Source organism: Vicugna pacos, chromosome 9 (genome assembly GCF_048564905.1).
Source record: "Vicugna pacos chromosome 9, VicPac4, whole genome shotgun sequence".
NCBI lineage: Eukaryota > Metazoa > Chordata > Mammalia > Artiodactyla > Camelidae > Vicugna > Vicugna pacos.
Window position 1 is genome coordinate 73,057,217 of NC_132995.1, and position 17,767 is coordinate 73,074,983.

The following is a 17,767-nucleotide window of genomic DNA, read 5'->3' on the forward strand; positions in this document are numbered from 1 at the left end:
AAGAACAGGGCTGTGGTTTGACCCTGGAACTGAAGCGACACTCCTCTTCAGTCCTCGTGTGAGCTTTTTTGGTTGCTGTCATGGCAACCATCAGCTGGCATGCTGCTGGTGGGTGTGCCATTTAGCATGCTAATGTGTTGCGATGAGCAAATAATAAGGCTCCAGGTCTCCTGGAAGGCAAATGTTCTGTCATCTTGGGCCTAGTTGGCTCCACCCAGCTTTTGTTTTTCTCTTTGCAGCTTCCTCCTGAAGCTTAGATGAGGGCAACTGGTTTCCATTTGAGGAAAGCAAGTGTATGATTCTGGGGCAACATCTTTGGTAACAAACGCAGCTTCAGCTATAGTGGTGGTTTATTCAGAATGTTTTACAAGTCCATTCTTTAGAGAGAAGAAAGCCTGCTCAAGTTTCAGCAGTCAGCCTGACTCCCTTAAAATGGTCTCCACCTTGGGGTGAAGATCCATTTCCTCTCTGGCAGTACCTCGAGGCCAATTTGCTCTCTGTGGAGAATAGATTCCTTTTGCCTTCAAAGTTCTGCATACTAACTAGGGTGTACTCATCTGCAGGTAAACAGATGCTAATTCGTGGTCTCAATGGTCATTGTAAACCTGCAGTCTCTCCTTTCACTCCCTTTGTGATTTAACAGAAACTGAATTTTCTGTTTTCAGGCCCACCATTGTTTAATCTAGACTTGCTGCTCGGTTGTGGAATAACACTGGCCCGGCTTGTTCTTACAGTGTGCCATGGTATTACAATAGTGGCCTTTTTTGTTTGTTTTTTTTTTGAAAAATGGAAATCTTTTTTAGATCTAAGAAGAGTTTTCTCAAGGTTGAATTTGAATCTGTAGCCAAAGGGAAAGAGATCTTGGGCTGTTATCCCACGGGAAAAAAAAGAAGAAAAAAGCAGAGAACTTACCAAAAGTTTTATTTAAAACTCTAGACTTTTTAACTTCTGCTACTGAATTTAAGAACATAGGAAATACATCTTGTGTCTGAGTGAATTAAAAGCTGAAGCCAGTCCAAATTGTTTTGAGCCATGTTTTCACAATGTTAATTTATTTAAGCTGTTCAGACCTCATCTCAGATCACATCCATCATAATAATGCTAACACTTTTAGATCTAGGACACAATTTGTCATTTAAAAGAAATGCATGGAATGCTATATTTAAGACACCTTATTTTAAATTACAACAAATCTCTAAAGCAAATATTCCCTGCCCTGGAGCTATATTTGTTAATTCTCCATTAAAATGCATCCTTTTCTCACTGTTCTAATGAGCATACCCACCCATTTACCATGAAATCATTATTAAATATTGATCAGAACCCTAGCTTCATCCAAAGGTATAGTATGTAGTTAATCATAGCTTCAAAGAGAAGCTTTTGTATTTTAAACACATTTTGGAACTTTCTAAGGCAAATCATGTAAAGATTAGTCCTTAGGTTTTAAACTATGCCTTTAAACTATGCCGTTAGCAAAATGAGGCTCATTTAACTATGATTTGTGCTATCAACACATGAAAATGGGACAATTCCAAGAATATAAAAAAATTAACACAGGAATAAAAATTTGCCTCCTTTTAACTGTTAAAGAAAAGGAAATGATTCATGACACAAGTTAAAGACAGTACTGAAGCGTTTACTCAGCAGGGGACGGTTGTGACAGGTGTAGGAACTACTACGATGGGGTCTTGCAGTGACCATTCAACTCTGAATATGACAAGAAAAAGCAGGAATTTATAATGAAGGAGTGGATGTTGGGAGCTTTGGTGGAAGGGACATTGTTAAGAGGAGCTATCAGGGGTGAAAGGTATATTCTGGCCAGGGTGATCAGACGTGATTAAGGGTGGCGGGGAATGAGAAATCCAATCAGACATTGAGGGTGGCTAAAGCTGGTGAATAGGATTCTTGATAAAATTGCACAATGTAGAGATGAAATTTTAGGAAACAGTAGGAAGAAAGATTAAAGCTCTAACACATAGAATTTGGAACAGCCTGCCTTGAGGGTATAGTATGTCTCCTCTGTCCTGTGATTTTTAAGTCTAGGCTGGATAACCACATGATGGGGCGGTTAAGGGGAGAGTGGATGAGCTAAATTTTAAATCCCTTCTAATCCTGAATTTCTGCATTCTACCTTAAGGCAATGGCTGTCATCTAATGTGCTTACCTTCTCACAGTGTACACATTTTATACGCTAATGAATATACCTCTTTCCTCCTCTTGATGGTGAGATCACCATCAGATTCATCATTATTTATTATTTTTTTAGCAAATTAGCACCTTATATGTAGCAGGGTTTCAATGGTCTGTATTTAAAGAATTAAACATACATTTCTGTACCCACTAGCATGTTATTCTCCAAAAACCATCCAGCCTACCCGCCCTTGCCAGTCAAGTCTTCATGCCAGGTGTCTCTGATGGAGTCACCAAACTTGTGATATCTTATGCCACTTAATTGTCACATTTAAGATTTGCTACCAGCAGTTAGGAGATGAATTTTACACAATGATTCTAGAGAAGTTAATTCAGAAAGATAGACGCTCAACACAACCACTGGTGGAATTCAGATTATTTAACTCAAAGTTCTCCAGGTCCAATTGTCTCATTTAGAAACTTGATCAAAACTTGAGAGACAGTTGGTTGAAATTATTGAGTGCTAAAAGCTAAAATCAGAGAAAACACTAGTTACTACATACACTTAAGCAGAAAAGGAGAAGCGTTGGTTCTCTTCCTGGAAAACTAGATGCTCCCTAATCTTGTAGGACTGTCAGAGCCAAAGCATAGTGAGATCAGTCAGAGACAGAAGAGCCTGGGAGGAAGAACTTCTCCTCTTCCCTTCTGGGTTCCTTTGGCTGAGCTAAGAATTCAGTTGACCTGAGACAGATTAATAGGAGAAAATCAAACTGAAGTTTAATAACATGTACACGTTATGAGACCCAGGAGAACAGAGTCACTCGCCCAGTGAGCAGAAACCCTCACCTTGAACACCATCTCCAGCTAAAGACAAGAGAGGATGCTGGGGGCAGTGGTCTGCGACTGCAAAGGGGAGGATGGCAACGGACATGGAGATGGGAAGCAAATGTTTGGTAAACCACTGTTTGCTGGGCCCTGCAGGGACAATGGGACACAGAGGAATTTTAACAGACTTTGTTAGATTCCGCCCTGTCTACTACTGAGTTCATACTACAGTCATCTACGGCGATGGCTCTCTTCCAGAAACAGATCCTCTGTCTACATTTTTTAGGCAGTTAGGGCGAAGATCAAAGTATTTTCCTCAGTCTTCCGGGCCTTGATTGTTTTCAAGCTCAAAGCAGTCCTTATGCCAAAGAGATATTTTGGGGTGGCAGATTTTGTTCCCCTGCGGGAGGCAGGATATGGGGCTAGACTAAGAGGAAGGAGACTTTTTGAGAAGCAAGAGGACCATCTACATTGACGTGGTGGTGCTAGGAAGTCCAAAAAATACGTAACAGGCAGATGGTTTAGCAAAATGGCAGACTGTGGTGAGTGGAGCCTGGCTCTCCACAAAGAGCACTCAGAATTAAAGCCAGTCATTGAAGTTCCACTTTATTACTGACTTCAAGGCTGCTAGACGTTCCAGCAAAGTGGCCTTACAATGTAAAATGGACGCACATACTTCCCTTATTATCCAGAATATAAATCTTGGAGTTTTGGCATGTTCACTCTCCAGCTGGCTAGAAAGGTATCAAGAGAAAGGAAAGGTAAGGTGGCTGGTCTGCAGAATATAAGAGGTGGGAAGCAAAAAAGAGAGTGGAAGACACTGAGCATATAATGATCATACTCATTAAAAACATGGCCTGATTAATGTGTTGGCTTCTGGACATTCATTCATCCATTCGTTCATGCAGCACGTGTCTCTTAAAGCCCCGTCCAGGTAGCAAGCGCTCCTGGTGAAGAAGACGTACAAAGCGCCCGGAACTCACCACGCTCACAAGCTAGTGGGGAGAGTCAACGAGGCCGGGTGCAGAATTCCATTCCTGCTGACATCCATTTGCCTGTTTTGTGGCTCTTAGTAGCCACGAGGTGATGGATTTGAACAAACCCTAAATAATTGTTAGAGCCAGACTGTTATTCGTAACACTGTTGATGCTTCCAGATTCCCTAACTGCAGCCAGATCACCCAGGTGCCCTGAAACCATGCTCAAAACTTTCTAAACCTTTACTGAAATTGTTTAGGGCCTCTCCAAGAGGCTGTAAGAACAGTAGTAAAATTATAAGTAGTTTCCTTTATAACCTGTAACTAAATACAGACTGTAACAATGATTAATTTTTTTAATATTCTTAGTGTTTCAGGACTATTATATTAATAAGGCCATCATGTATCACTGTTGTATTCCAACAGAACTATTAGTCTCTGTACCAAGTTAGTGTAATTACTGTCTAATGATTTACACCATTATGAAAGCACTAAATATTTTACTAAACTGCATACAGTATATAAAAATTAATTTTAAATGACTTCAGGCTTGAAACAATAGAATCAATGGTGAAAAAAAAGTCTTTCATTTTGAATAAGAAAACAAAGGTACTAAAGGGAAATTTAAAAAATAATAATCTGAACTGTAATAAAAACATGAAGATTTTAAAATAAAAATCTGAATAGCCTCTTGTCATATTTTGATTCCATCCTGTAAAGCAATCTTTTTTGTTAATTAGAGGAAAGCATAAAGTTTCTAAAACTGCACAATTCAGTCTTTTTCCTTTTATGTGGATATGATAACTCAATGAGAGGTGAGAGGAAACTTGTGCATACTGATGGTAAGATGCACCATGCAGTATATACCAATACACACCTCCCAAACAGACCACCGTAATGGTGAACTTTGAATAATCTTTCTATGGACTTAAATGTCAGATATTTAAATGAGAAGTTTCTTGGCGCCAGCTACAAACTGGCCCTTGCCATCCGCCTCTACAAGGATTAAGTCATAAGTCACTGCAGTCACTGATCTTCCACACACCCTGAAAGGAGTTCAGGATACAGATCAGGAATGAGGCACTCTGGGCTCTGCAAAACACTGGCAAACAGACTTTCAGATAGTCAGAAATTTTCAGGAGATTTTATGAGCCCAAATTCTTGCATCTCATCACATCTTGAAAAACACTAAAATCACTGACGGAGATTCCTGTTCCTCATGACTAACAGCACCTTCCTGTGACCAGCCGCAAGCCTCTGCCAAAATGTGTGCTTGACTGCACGTCCCCCCTTCACCAAAATCACATATAACACCGACCTTCTCCCCGCCTCTTCGGAGCAGCTCCCTAGAGCTATCTGAGATGCTGTCTCCTGGGCTATTGTCCTCATTTTGCCCCAGATTAAAACTTAGCTCACAACCCTCACCTTGCGCATTTTTTTCCAGTTGACATAGTATGGGGAGATATAAATATTCAGTAAATACAGATTTAATTATTGGATAGTATATATGAGGGAAGAAATTAGAGAAGATCTGACTATGAAATTAAGTAAGACTAGCAAGTTGTCTTAACAATAAATATTCTAATTTTACAATAAAACAGTATTTAACATGGCAAACACATAATTCATGCTCACCGCACTTACTTAGTTTCACTTGGCTGCCTTGAAGGTTCTTTATGTTTTTATCACATTCTTGAAAACAGTAAGATGGAAACCTTTCTTTCTCCTCCACAAGAAGATTTCACCCTTAACATCGGTTTTCTTACTACATGAGATGGTTAACTTTATGTGTCAACTTGACTGGGCAAAGGGGTTCCCAGATTAAACATTATTTCTGGGTATGTCTGTTTTCCCAGATGAGATCAGCCTTTGGATCAAAATCGATGGATTCAGTACAGTAGTTTGCCTCCCCTAAGTGGGCCGGCCTGTTCCAAGCTGTTGAGGGCCTGAAAAGAATGAACAGGTGAAGGAAGAAGGAATTTGTCCCTTTACTCCCTGCTTGCCCACTGAGCTGGGACATCTGTGTTCTCCTGTCTTTGTACTGGATTCAAGCCATTGCCTCCCCCAGTTCTCAGTCCTCTGAATTTGAACTTTAAAGAACAGTTTCAGCTCCCCGCTACTCCGAGTTCCCATTCCTAACTCGCTGTGGGAATTCCTCCCCCTCGCTGGGCCGCCTGCTCAGAGAGGGCTTCGGGGGACACTCCCTCCCTCCGACACATTCAGGGGTGTGAGAAGATGACTCCAGGGAAGACCTGATTCAGTTTTTGAGTGTAAGTATCCATTTTCATTATTTTCATTGGAAACCAGCAAACCAAAACTTACTATTACATTCACCGTATATTTTATGCCTTCCCATTGCTGATGCTCAGAGTAAACTAAAGCGCTGATTTTAAAAAAAATCACTGAATGATCTACATATTTTAAATTTTTCTTGTTCTTCAAAAAGAAATTAGACCTATGCAAAACCAGTTTCTATTTAAGATGGGTCAAACCTTAGATTACGATCATGGACCTGGGATTACAAAGTCTAATTTATCTTTGTACCTTTTAAGAAAAAGACCTGAATAGGACTTAACCTCACACTGCCCCCGGCTCCTTGCTTGCTGTCTCTGTGCGAGGCCCTCTTCCAAGCAGAGCTGGCTGGAAGAGGAACAGGGCACACTCCCCTCCAAAGCCGAGAAGAACAGGCCTCCGGACAGGGGTTGAACCACTCAAGACCGGTGTTTGTTGATCGGACTAGAAAGAAATTTAGACAGTGGATTAGAGAAGGGTGTTTAAACACCTGAACTCACCCCAGATCTTTAAAGCAATAAATAATCTAATTTTTAGCAACAGTAGCTCTTTTCACAGGTGTAGGAAGAATGTTTACTCCCATTAAACTAATTTGTTCTAAATTGAGAAAACATTTAGGAACTGAAAAAACAAGGAGGCTCTTGTTTTCCCAGGATGGAAATAAAAAGGAAAACAAAACCAGATCCTGCAGCTTCACGTTTCAACTTTTTCTCCACTTTCCTCCCAAAGAATTTAGAAGTCTCCACTTCAATTGATCTTAATAATTTCTCACAAAAAAAAGCTCTCCATTTTCTTCTGTAACTGCAACTGTAATATAAAAAAATAATAATAATAAATTACTCCTTTAAAATATACAGCACGTGTCATCTGAGGGAGAAAAAACCAGCATCTGGGCACCTGTCTGCCTTGTAAACAACACGGGCGCACAGAGGCGGGCTTTTCCTAAGAGCCACATTTTAAAGTGCAGTGTTTATGGCTAATGATTTAAATCAAAATTTAAATAAAATCCACCGTGTTCACATTTCCCTGCCCCTCTCTCCACCTCCTATGATACTTCTCTTCATGTGAAATAACCCAAATCTCTTTAGCCTTTCCTCAAAGGACCCATTTTCTAAACTAATCATTTTTAGTCACTCTCTTCTGAGCTTTCTCCAAGTTTTCTACATCTTGCTTCAAACAAAGGACCTCAAATTGGACCCTGTACACCCATAAAAGCCTGATGAATGCTGATCATAGAAATAGCTCCTCGCCGCTCTCCTCCTCACAGAAGAAAACAGCCCTGATCTCATTTCCTCAGCCCTTGGAAGCCAATGGCATCTCTAACTCAAGCGCTGGGTGACGGGGCACAGTGCCGGCTGTCCCCCTCTCCGTTAAACTCCTCCGTCATTACTGTAGTATGTGCAGCCGTTTCTCAAACACCTGCCGCACGCCACGCCTCCGTGCTAGGCGCTCCAAGTGCCTTTTAAAATATGACAACATCGCTGAGCTGGTGAAACAAGCTCCCCGCGGTCACAGAACCTGTTCGCAGGAAGGTGGGATTCCATTCGAGGGGCAGTTGGTTCCAGAGCCCACTGGCCGCAACGCTTCTTTCTGGGCTCCCATGTTTAGTAACAGAAAAATCACACAGGGAGCTCTCAAAACTCCGAGCAAGTGCTGAAGCTCCTACAGGAAGGAGTTACTGTGTTGTGACGGTCCCGCGCTCACTTTAGCTGTCCCCCAGGCCCCCACTTCCGGAGAGGCCAAGCACCTGAGCCCCGGGGAGCACCTCCAAGAGCGGGGCAGAACGAGGGCTGTCTGGCGCCCTCCTGCGGACAGTGTTATGGGAGGAGACACACACAGGCAGAAGCAGAACCATCTTAGTAAGACTCAACAAATAATTGAAATAGTGCGCAAGGAGGCCACCGAGCCTACGACAGCAGACTAGCTGGTTAACCTGGTCAACAAGTCTGCTGCCATTTAAGGACACTCATTGCTGTGTATTGCATTTTTAAAGAATATGTATTAAGACAATGAAAATGAAATAAAAAATGTGAAGAATCTCTGAAGCACCTGGAATAAAATTTGAAAATCAAAATTCGCCTCCTTAAATAAAAAGGCATTTGATCTCTTATTGACCTCTGTTTTGTTTATCCGTGGCTCATGATATTTTGAGTTGTATATAATAAAGGTAAAAACTGCTGATAAACCAAACAGAAGATAACAGCACTTTAGATCAAAGAGAGAACCATAGGAAAACCTCGTTTTGTTGTGCCTTTGCTTTTTTTGCATTTTGAGGATGTATCATTTTTTTTTACAAATCAGAGGTTTGTGGCAATGCTGCACCGAACAAGTTTATCAGCACCACGTTTCCCGTGGCATTTGCTCACTGTGTCTCTGTGTCTCTGTTCATTGTGGTAATTCTTGCAGTATTTCAAACTGCTTCATTTTGATTATGCTTGCTATGGTGATTTGTGATCAGTGATCTTTGGTATTACTACTACAGCTCCCTGAAGACTCAGATAATGGTTAGCATTTTTTAAGCAACGAGGTATTTTTCAATTAATGTATGAACATTTTTTAGACGTAATGCTATGGCACACTTACTAAAGTATATCTTAAACATACTTTTCATATGCACTAGGAAACCGAAAAATGTGTGTGACTCACTTTATTACAATATTCGCTTTATTGTAGTGGTCTGGAACTCCGCCCTCAGTATCTCTGAAGTATGCCTGTATCAGCTATTTAGTTTCACAAGCAAGATAACTAAGGTCATGAGTACTAGAATTTACTTCATTACTCATTGCTCACTGTATACATGAATATATTTTTTCATCCATTTTATTTAGAGACAATATAAACAAGATGACACCTAAGTCAATTTCAAAAGGAGCTCAACGTAATGCATACTTCTCTTTATGCTAGAAATGATTTCAAGGTTGCCATAAAGCACTTATCTTCTTTTTCTTAAATAAACTAAGAGGGTTGCTGATAATTAAACACCTTAGATTTTTTTCAATTATCAGTTAAACTTCTGAGTGTAACAGATAAGTTTCTCGGTTCTATCTCACCTGAATGGTGAGATGGAAGAGTAACACGGAAATCAACGACGTATCTAGTTTTGTCTGCAACATCACTTGTGATGCTCGTTGTAATCAAAATGGCTAGCATCATTCTCCAAACTTCTCTTTCCTACATCATTTCTTTAGGATGTTATGTTCTGTTCTCTTTTTAAATTTCTAAACTCCTTGGATTCAAGGCTACTGTTTTCAGTATCTGAAGTGGATGTAATCAATGACTGATTATAGAGGAAAAAGCAATTTTCAGCTTCTCTGGTTTACGAATTTCTCCTGATTTATAAACCATGTGTCTCAGCCATTGCCGGAAGTCCTCCGTTGCATTGACATCCTTTACTCTGCTGATGCCTGCCACTTCGTAGCCCTTCATCCCCTCACTCTTCAAGCCCACTCCCTTGTGGTCATCTGAGCTTCCTTTTCTTAAATGGCTCCTATCCTCTCTCCTATACTATTCCTGAGTTATTACTCTTCTCTTTCCTCGCGGCAGGAGAGCTTGGTGTTTAAAAAGCAGTCCCTGGGAATAAAACTGGACTTGAATGTAGGCTCCACCACTCTCTAAGTATACAACCTAGAGTAATGTCTCTAATCTCTCTTTGCTTCATTTTCTCATTTGAAAGAAATAATAACAGTGCTCATCTCACATGATTGGGACAATTATGTAATTTAATATATCTCATAGAAGAATACTGGCATATGCTCACTGTTCAGTAATTATATCTATGATTATCATCATCGTCATCATTATTATTCCTACTTATTCCTTCTCATATAATCAGGAAGTTCTTTTTTATTCACCCTCTCAAATTTCTATAACTCCAGAATAAGTGAGGCCCCATGTGTCCTCTGCATGGTATAAATAAAAGAAAAGCAATCTTGTAGGGAAAAAAATAAAACCTTGAAACGAATTCTGATTTTTACTTAGATTCTTGTCACACTACTGGAGGATTTGGGTTTACAAAAGGGAATATGCTACTACTTCAGAGCAAAATATCTTTAAAGTCCTTTCTCTCCAGCTCTGCCATTCCCAAGATCTTCCCTACGGAGGAAGGATGCTCTCATAAATTCTTCCAATTTCCCATTGCATCTTTTCAATCTTCAAAATTCCTTTAAGCCTAAACTACAAGGTTGTTCCTTCCATCAGTCCAGCCCCTACCCCTTTTCTTATATTTTTTGTTCTCCTTCTATGTGCCTAGTCGTTCTCAAACAAAGGTGTAAATTGGAAATACGTGGAAGTACCTGGGACTAACCCCAGAAATCTTGAAATAATTGGTCATGGGTGTTGCCCAGGAACTGGTATTTTTCAAAGATCCTGGGTGATTCTAATGTCCAACCAGGGTTAAGAACCGCTGGTCACCCATAAATCTTCTGAATTCTCCCTTTCTTCCCACATTGAAGCTCATGATAATGTTCAAGAGCTGGAAGTGAGAAAACATAAAGTGTTCAATGCCAGAAATTTCTTTAGGAGGAACAAGAAGAGACACATACTCTGGATATTTATCTACGTGTGATTTTTTCATTGCATACTTCCTTTCTCATCTTTGCTCCCCAAGGACCTCGGTATTTTTCTCTCTGTATCTCTGCCACCTCTTTTCATTGGCTGGAGACCTCACACAGCATTTATTAGCTGAAGCGTTGTTTGGATTCCCTTAGGGAACTTTATATTGGTTGCCTCTTTGGGTCAATGACCCACATTTATAATGATGTTCAGTTTTTTTAAGGCTATGTAAAAAAAACAGCGTATATGTTTTGAAAAATGGCTGAGGTGCAAGGTTGAACACTCTGCACTGCAGTGAAGCCAAGATCATGACTCACCATCTTCCACTTATTATCCATGCAACCTTGGGCATCATATGTAAAATAGGGTCAATGACATTTTATCTCCTACCCTGCTGAACTGCAGAGGTGAATTAAATCTTCACTTCATCTCTCTTTCTGTTTTGTTATATATTACTTTATGTCTTCCATAATAATTTACTACAGACTGAGATTGGCATTTACAGTAAATTCACAGACTTGACTTTGCATCAGGTAAACTTAAAAAAAAAATACTCTTCAGCACAGGATTACAATTCTGTAATTTTCTAACACATTTTTTGAGGAGAATATGGACACCAAATGGAATTCTGTGCTACTTTAGTTGCTAAGCACTCAGAGCGGAGCCAGCCTGGAGAGTCGGGGAAATGGCATGAAATTCTAGAAACATCTGTGTCATGTCTGTGTCATGCAGCCATAGTGCCGCTCCCACTACTGCCAATCTTATCTCCTTCCTTGTCCTGCAGGAGATGTTAGGCATGCAGGTTTGACTAAGTGCCTTTGCTCAAATGTCACCCCTTTAAAGACTCCCATGACCATCTATCTGAAAGGAAGGCTCCTCTCCCCTTGCTGTCACCTTCACTGACTTCACTTTCCTTCATAGGCCTCGTTACTATCTGAGTGTGGATATGAGGCTGCTTGACACTTCGTCCCCTTGAAGATAATGTCCAAGAGACCAGGCTCTTTGTGGTCAGTCCTCATCCACTCATCACGGAGAGCTTCTGCATCACACCTGGTGCATAGTCAATACTCCTTTGAAGAGAAGAATAGCTCTAAATTCTATATGTGACTATCAGTCTGATAGTCTGAGTGTCAGTCTTTCATTTCAAGTAGAGGAACTGAGGCCCAGAGATGTTCTGTTGATTTCTCAATAGCTCCAGCCAAGAGTGCTAGTCTTTTGCAATTCCAGCAGATTGTCACCCACACCACTCAGCCCCATCCTCTGCCAAAGTGCCTGTTTTTATCTCTTCTTAGAGACATGATCCTTTGAGAGATACAAGGATGTCTAAAAATATTCAATTCTGAAAAGACATGTACTGGTTGGAAATTTTAGCCAAAAAAAAAAAAAAAGTCCCTGAACCAAATGAAAATTAATCTAATTCAATGTCTATGAAATGGAACATGTCAACTACTAACATAGCTCCTTGTTCAACTGCTCCTCAACTCAATTCTTACTTTTGATATAGAAATTAAATGGAACCTGGGATGTGAACACATTGAAATACATTTTATGTGATTAAGGGTGGGGAGATAGATCTCCAGAAGGAAAAAATGCATAAAACCATCCTTGCCTGTTAGGATAGTCAAAAGTTGGAAGCATAGCAGCTATTGATAGATTTTATATCAAAATAACACTGAAGAAAGTTTTCAGGGCTTTCAGAGGAAAGTTACCACATTCTGATGGCTTAGATACCTAAGCTGCGGCATGAATCTTTTTATTAGAAAAAAATATGTGCACTAATTGGGCAGATAGACGTGAGCATTTGCAAATGACACAGTAGTGTTTTACGAGCTCAGGTTCTGTGGTCCGATTTGAATCACTGCTATATCACTTCATTGACTGTGACCCTGGCCAAGGACATTGATGTCTCTAAACCATGTTTTCTCTATAAGTAGAGACCATGGTAGCCATTAATCCCAAAATCCAATTGCAAGAATTATGTAAAATGACATATATAAAGTAGTTAGTCCTGGCACACAGGGATTGTCCAGTGGAGTTAGCCATTATTATTGCTATTAGTTTGATCACTGTGACTTATGATTATTGTTATTTTTATCATTGTTTAATGTATCAGGTTTCTCTTCATCTCATGAGAGCCACTGACACATTTCCTATCCCACTGTCTCAGAGAAATTTCATGGCTTTGGTGCTAGCAGGTGCCAGCTCCCAATTCGAGTGCAGCAGGATGGCCACAGGTCAAGTACACAGACTTCTGACCGTGAGAAGCTGTGTACTCTCTCAGAGCGTCAGCCTCAAACACGTCTTTGGCAGGGGAATATCACTTGCCTGGCTCTTCAAAGACCAACCCCCGTGGCAGTCTCGAGCCCACCAGGGCAGTGCTGAGGGACTAGGAAGAAAGAGAATCAAAAAAGAAGACTCTCTTCTCTCGAAGTCCCCAACACCATTTCTTTAATATTTTCCAGTTTATGAGATTTGACAACGAAATAAAGGCATTGCTTCAGGCCATTCCAATCTCACAATGTAACTATTCTCTTAAAATTGCCACATCTAGGAGAGAGAGAGCCTTTATATCCATGTCATTACTCAAGGAAGAATTGTGAGGATGTGGGCAAGGGTGTGTGGGAAATCTTATTAAAACATTCACACACACACACACACACACACACACACAATCCTCTACCTCTCCATTTGAAAGACATCTCTTTCTACTTACTTTATATCACTCATCAAAAATGTCCTGAGAAGCTGAATGATTAGCATTCTTGCAAAAGCTTTGAAAAGTACAGCACATAAACGGAAGGAAAATAGAGCACCTTGCCGGCCGTAGCGTTACGGTCATGAAATAGATATTGAAATATGAGTGTGTGATAAACCCACAAGGGTGCGTAGGTAAAGGCACAGAAGATGAAGGCGTGGATTTGATATAGAATCGTATCTGAAGCCAAGAATGGGAATAGTCTTCTGGAACCAGATCTCACGAAAAGAAAACTTGACTGAACATTTAATGCTGGCTGCTGAGGGAAAATATGATGCATATGTGAGCCTGTGTGTATGTGTGTGTTTGTGTATATATCTCTTCAAGCTCTTTAGGCAAAAGGAGGTTTAAAAATACATGAAAACATAAACATCTTTGAAAATCAAACAGGAAAATTACATTAGATGAAAATTGTATGAGGGTGGAGGGGCAAGGAGGCGGCAGAAACAAAGCTATTTAAGAAGGAATGATGATACTTCTGATCTTTATCAACAGTGATGAATTAATGCCTTCACAGTTCTAGAGGAAAATGTTGTTACATTTAGATTCCATTCTTATTCAAATTTCCAATTAAGGGGGGCAGTGAAAATAATAAGCTAGCTGAGGAATACGAGGTTCTCCCCTCCAAGTACATGTTCTAAAATATTACCTGAAGACAGACTTGAGCAAAATGAAAAGAAAGGTGAAATTGTAGGGACAAAAGTAAAATAAATGAACAGTCTGAACAAATCCAGAAGAACTTCAAGAAATACAGGTATCTATTGGATGGACCTTGAGGGCATTATGCTAAGTGAAATACATCAGAGAAAGGCAAATACCATATGATCTCACTTATACGTGGAATTTAAAAAAAATCGAAGTCAGAGATACAGAGAATAGCTTGGGGGTTGTCAGCGGTGGTGGTGGGAGGTGGGCAAAGGTTATGAACTTCCAGTTGTAAGATAAGTAAGTCCTGGGGATGTAACGTACAGCATGGTGACTATAGTAAACAATACTGCTTTGCACGTTTAAAAGCTGCCGAGAGTAGATCCATCTTAAAAGTTCTCATCACAAGAAAAAAATTTTGTAAGCATGTTTGATGACGGATGTTAACGAAGGTTATTGTGTAATCATTTCTCCATACTGACATATATCAAATCATTAAGTTGTGCACCTAAAACTAATACAATGTTATATGTCAATTTTATCTCAATTAAAGCAAAATAAATAAATAATCATTTTAAAAGAAACAGAGATATCAGCACATTATCTAAGTGTACGGTGCCATTAATGACAGTGGTTAGCATACTGCTCTTTGAAGTCGTACAGACCTGGGATTGGAGACTCATCTCCACCAGCTGTTCGTTCTGTGATGCTGAGCAAGTTACCAGCCTCTCACAATAGTATCCACCTCTTTGCATCATGATGAAGATGGTGAAAATCAGTGTATGTCAAGTGATTAATCCTGAACCTGACAGAGGATGAGTCCTCAGGAACTGTGTGTTATTGTTACAGTCAGTATTGTTATTCTGCACAAAAGCCACATATTGCATTGCAAACACACTATATGAAAAGTGGACTAAGTTATTTGATGACTTGACTATCTTGACTATATATGAAATATCTTGAATATCTATGAAATGAATGTTAGAGCTTTAAATGACAGGCCTACACATGTTAAAAAAATGTTCAAAGGTAGTTACTTCTGAGATCAGGAGAGAGAGAATTTTCAGTGGCAGAGTTACGTAGCACTTTGATTTAACTCACATAAGATCAGCTTTTCCGGGAGTGCCAGTGGGGAGAGACACAGAGAGAGGGACTGATGTAAGTACTGACAAGTCTACCAGTCATCACTTTCAATGATCCTTTGCTTTTGGCAGCAGATGCAGCCATGCCTGAAATACCCATTTGCTAGATGGAAACTTGTGGGAAAAGCATGTGCATGTTTTTAAGGTTTTTCTCTGTGACTATAACAAAACATTTCTGTAATCAGATAAATAAGGGCTATGATTTTGTCAACATCCTTGGAGAAGAAATTGAAGAATGAATTGAGTGTTACAGAAAAACTTTAAGTGAGGAAGAGTTAGTGGTTCGTATGCGCACTTTATGGACAAATATCAAGTCCCAAGAATCATTCATCTAAAAGTAATTATTGACTTGTACGCTGGCCTTAGAACTTAAATTTGTACAAGATATAATGCTAATTTAAAACTATTTTGTACCATGTGCATTTTTGGTGGGAATAAGTCTTGATAAGAACAATGAAAAAGAAAATGATGCTTATGATAACTATGAAATAGTGTGAGATGTTTATAATAAATGTTAAGTAAAAAGAAGATATACATGTTTATGTTACATGACGACAAGTAAATAAAAAGAATAGATAGAAGAAAAGACTTAAAAAATAGGTATACCAAATGCTAATATTGGCCAGGTTGGTTGGCCAATATTAGTTAAAAGGTTAAGATTATGGGGTTATAGGTGATTTTATTTTATCTACTTCAGTTAGTTAGACACCTATGAAAAAACACACAAAACATTGATATCACAATGTACAAAGATGCTCTAACCAAGATCCATCTTTAGAAATTATTGAGATTTAAGAATTCTTCAATATTCTCAATTATTAATGACTTGTTTTCTCTTTAGGGGTCCCAAGTTAAATTGTTTCACTGCATCATCCAGTGTATCTATACCGATGTAGAAAATGACAATGAGTTATACAAAATTATCTGTATTTGCTCTTGAAATACTTCCTAAAGCCATTACAGGCAGACCCACAATAAGTTTAGAGTCATAGTAAGTTCCTTCCCCAACCCTGACCCTATGCTGGTCGAATGCCTTTCCTGCCTGACTGGACCACTATGACGGGGCTAAATCAGACCGCACCACTATCCCAAAGCCACGGCTGCACCGGGATCCCGTAGCTGGATCTAAGCAGCAGAAGTTTGGCTCCTCAGCTAGACTTTGGAAGCCCATAATCACATGCTTGGGTTTTCATCAGGCTATATCCTAATTACCACAAAGAAACCTATTATTATGTGAATTAATACATAAAATACATCAAATCATGTCCCAGAAACAGAACGACTGCAGACATTGAGAAGCCTTTTAAACATGATGAGCCCATGAATTTAGCACACATTGTTCTCTTTCATCACCAGTTTCATAAATAGCTTATCATGAATTCATTCATTCATTCATTCAATAAATATTAATAAAATAGTTAATATATATTAGATCTTCTATATTTGCTAGGCAATGAGCTAAGAATTTAACATTTAATTATTTTGCTGATCAATATTTTGAGACTTGGAAAGGTTAATTAACTTGTCCAAGAAACTGTTGAGAAGTAGTGGATCCAGGACTCGAACCGTCATTTGCCAGGAACCGTGAATTCTAGAATCTTCAAATGGCCGTTCATGTGTGAGTGGGCTGGCTCAGTGACATGGCCCTTCTTCCTGGGATCCTCTCTGGCGAACAACGCCGGGGCTGGAGGTGAAGGCCGCAGCCACGGGTAACAGGAGGCTCAACTGTACGACGTATCCACTTCCCCCGACAGGGTCCGGGTACTGGGTACTCAGCTACTGAACTGCCTCCAGCACAAGGACCAGGCGGAAAATCCCTGAGGAAGCCAGGACAGGAAGTCCCGCCACGGACAAACGATCCCAGCAACGTCACAGTGCCCACCCGGACACGTTTTCTGCCACGTGACTTGCCCGCATCCACTGCTGCTCCGCTCCGGGCTATTCTCCGCACAATAGCCAGAATGATACTTTCAAATGAGCCTGAGCCTATTTCCTCTGTGGATTAAATTGGCAAGACTGTTGTAAAGGCACCAAAACCTCAAAAGGCCAGGGTTTGTTCAGCGAGCGATCACAAGGGTGTCGCCCGGCCTGAGCCCCTCCCCACCAGCCTTGCCACGGGTCGCCCTGCTCCTTGCTCCCCACACTCCAGTGATGACGGCCTCTGTCTGCTCTTCCCTCTTGCAGGGTTTCCGTGCAGTGGCTCCTGAATTTATTTTGCCCACCCACCATCCCTAACGCCCACACTTTTCCTGGGGAAGCTTTTACTGCCTCTACAGATCAAGTGAAGTTGCATAAAACATTCTCTTAGAATGAGGAAATATCACTAATGTTTCTACAGAACTTAAGATCTGCGTCCTCTCACGGCCCCCTGCGTCTCCTTCAAAGCCTTTATCTCAAGTGACTGGAATTCAATTGTCATTTGTTTGTGATTTTGTTGAACATTTGTCTACC

At 40.2% G+C, this 17,767-nt stretch overlaps 1 long non-coding RNA gene across 1 annotated transcript; it reads left to right on the forward strand.

The window, feature by feature from the left end:
- The first annotated feature begins 229 nt into the window (after positions 1 to 229).
- LOC140698533 (uncharacterized) lies at positions 230 to 1,014 on the forward strand. The gene is made up of 2 exons (XR_012076350.1): positions 230 to 563; positions 666 to 1,014. It is a non-coding gene; the product is annotated as an uncharacterized lncRNA (long non-coding RNA).
- The last annotated feature ends 16,753 nt before the right edge of the window (positions 1,015 to 17,767 follow it).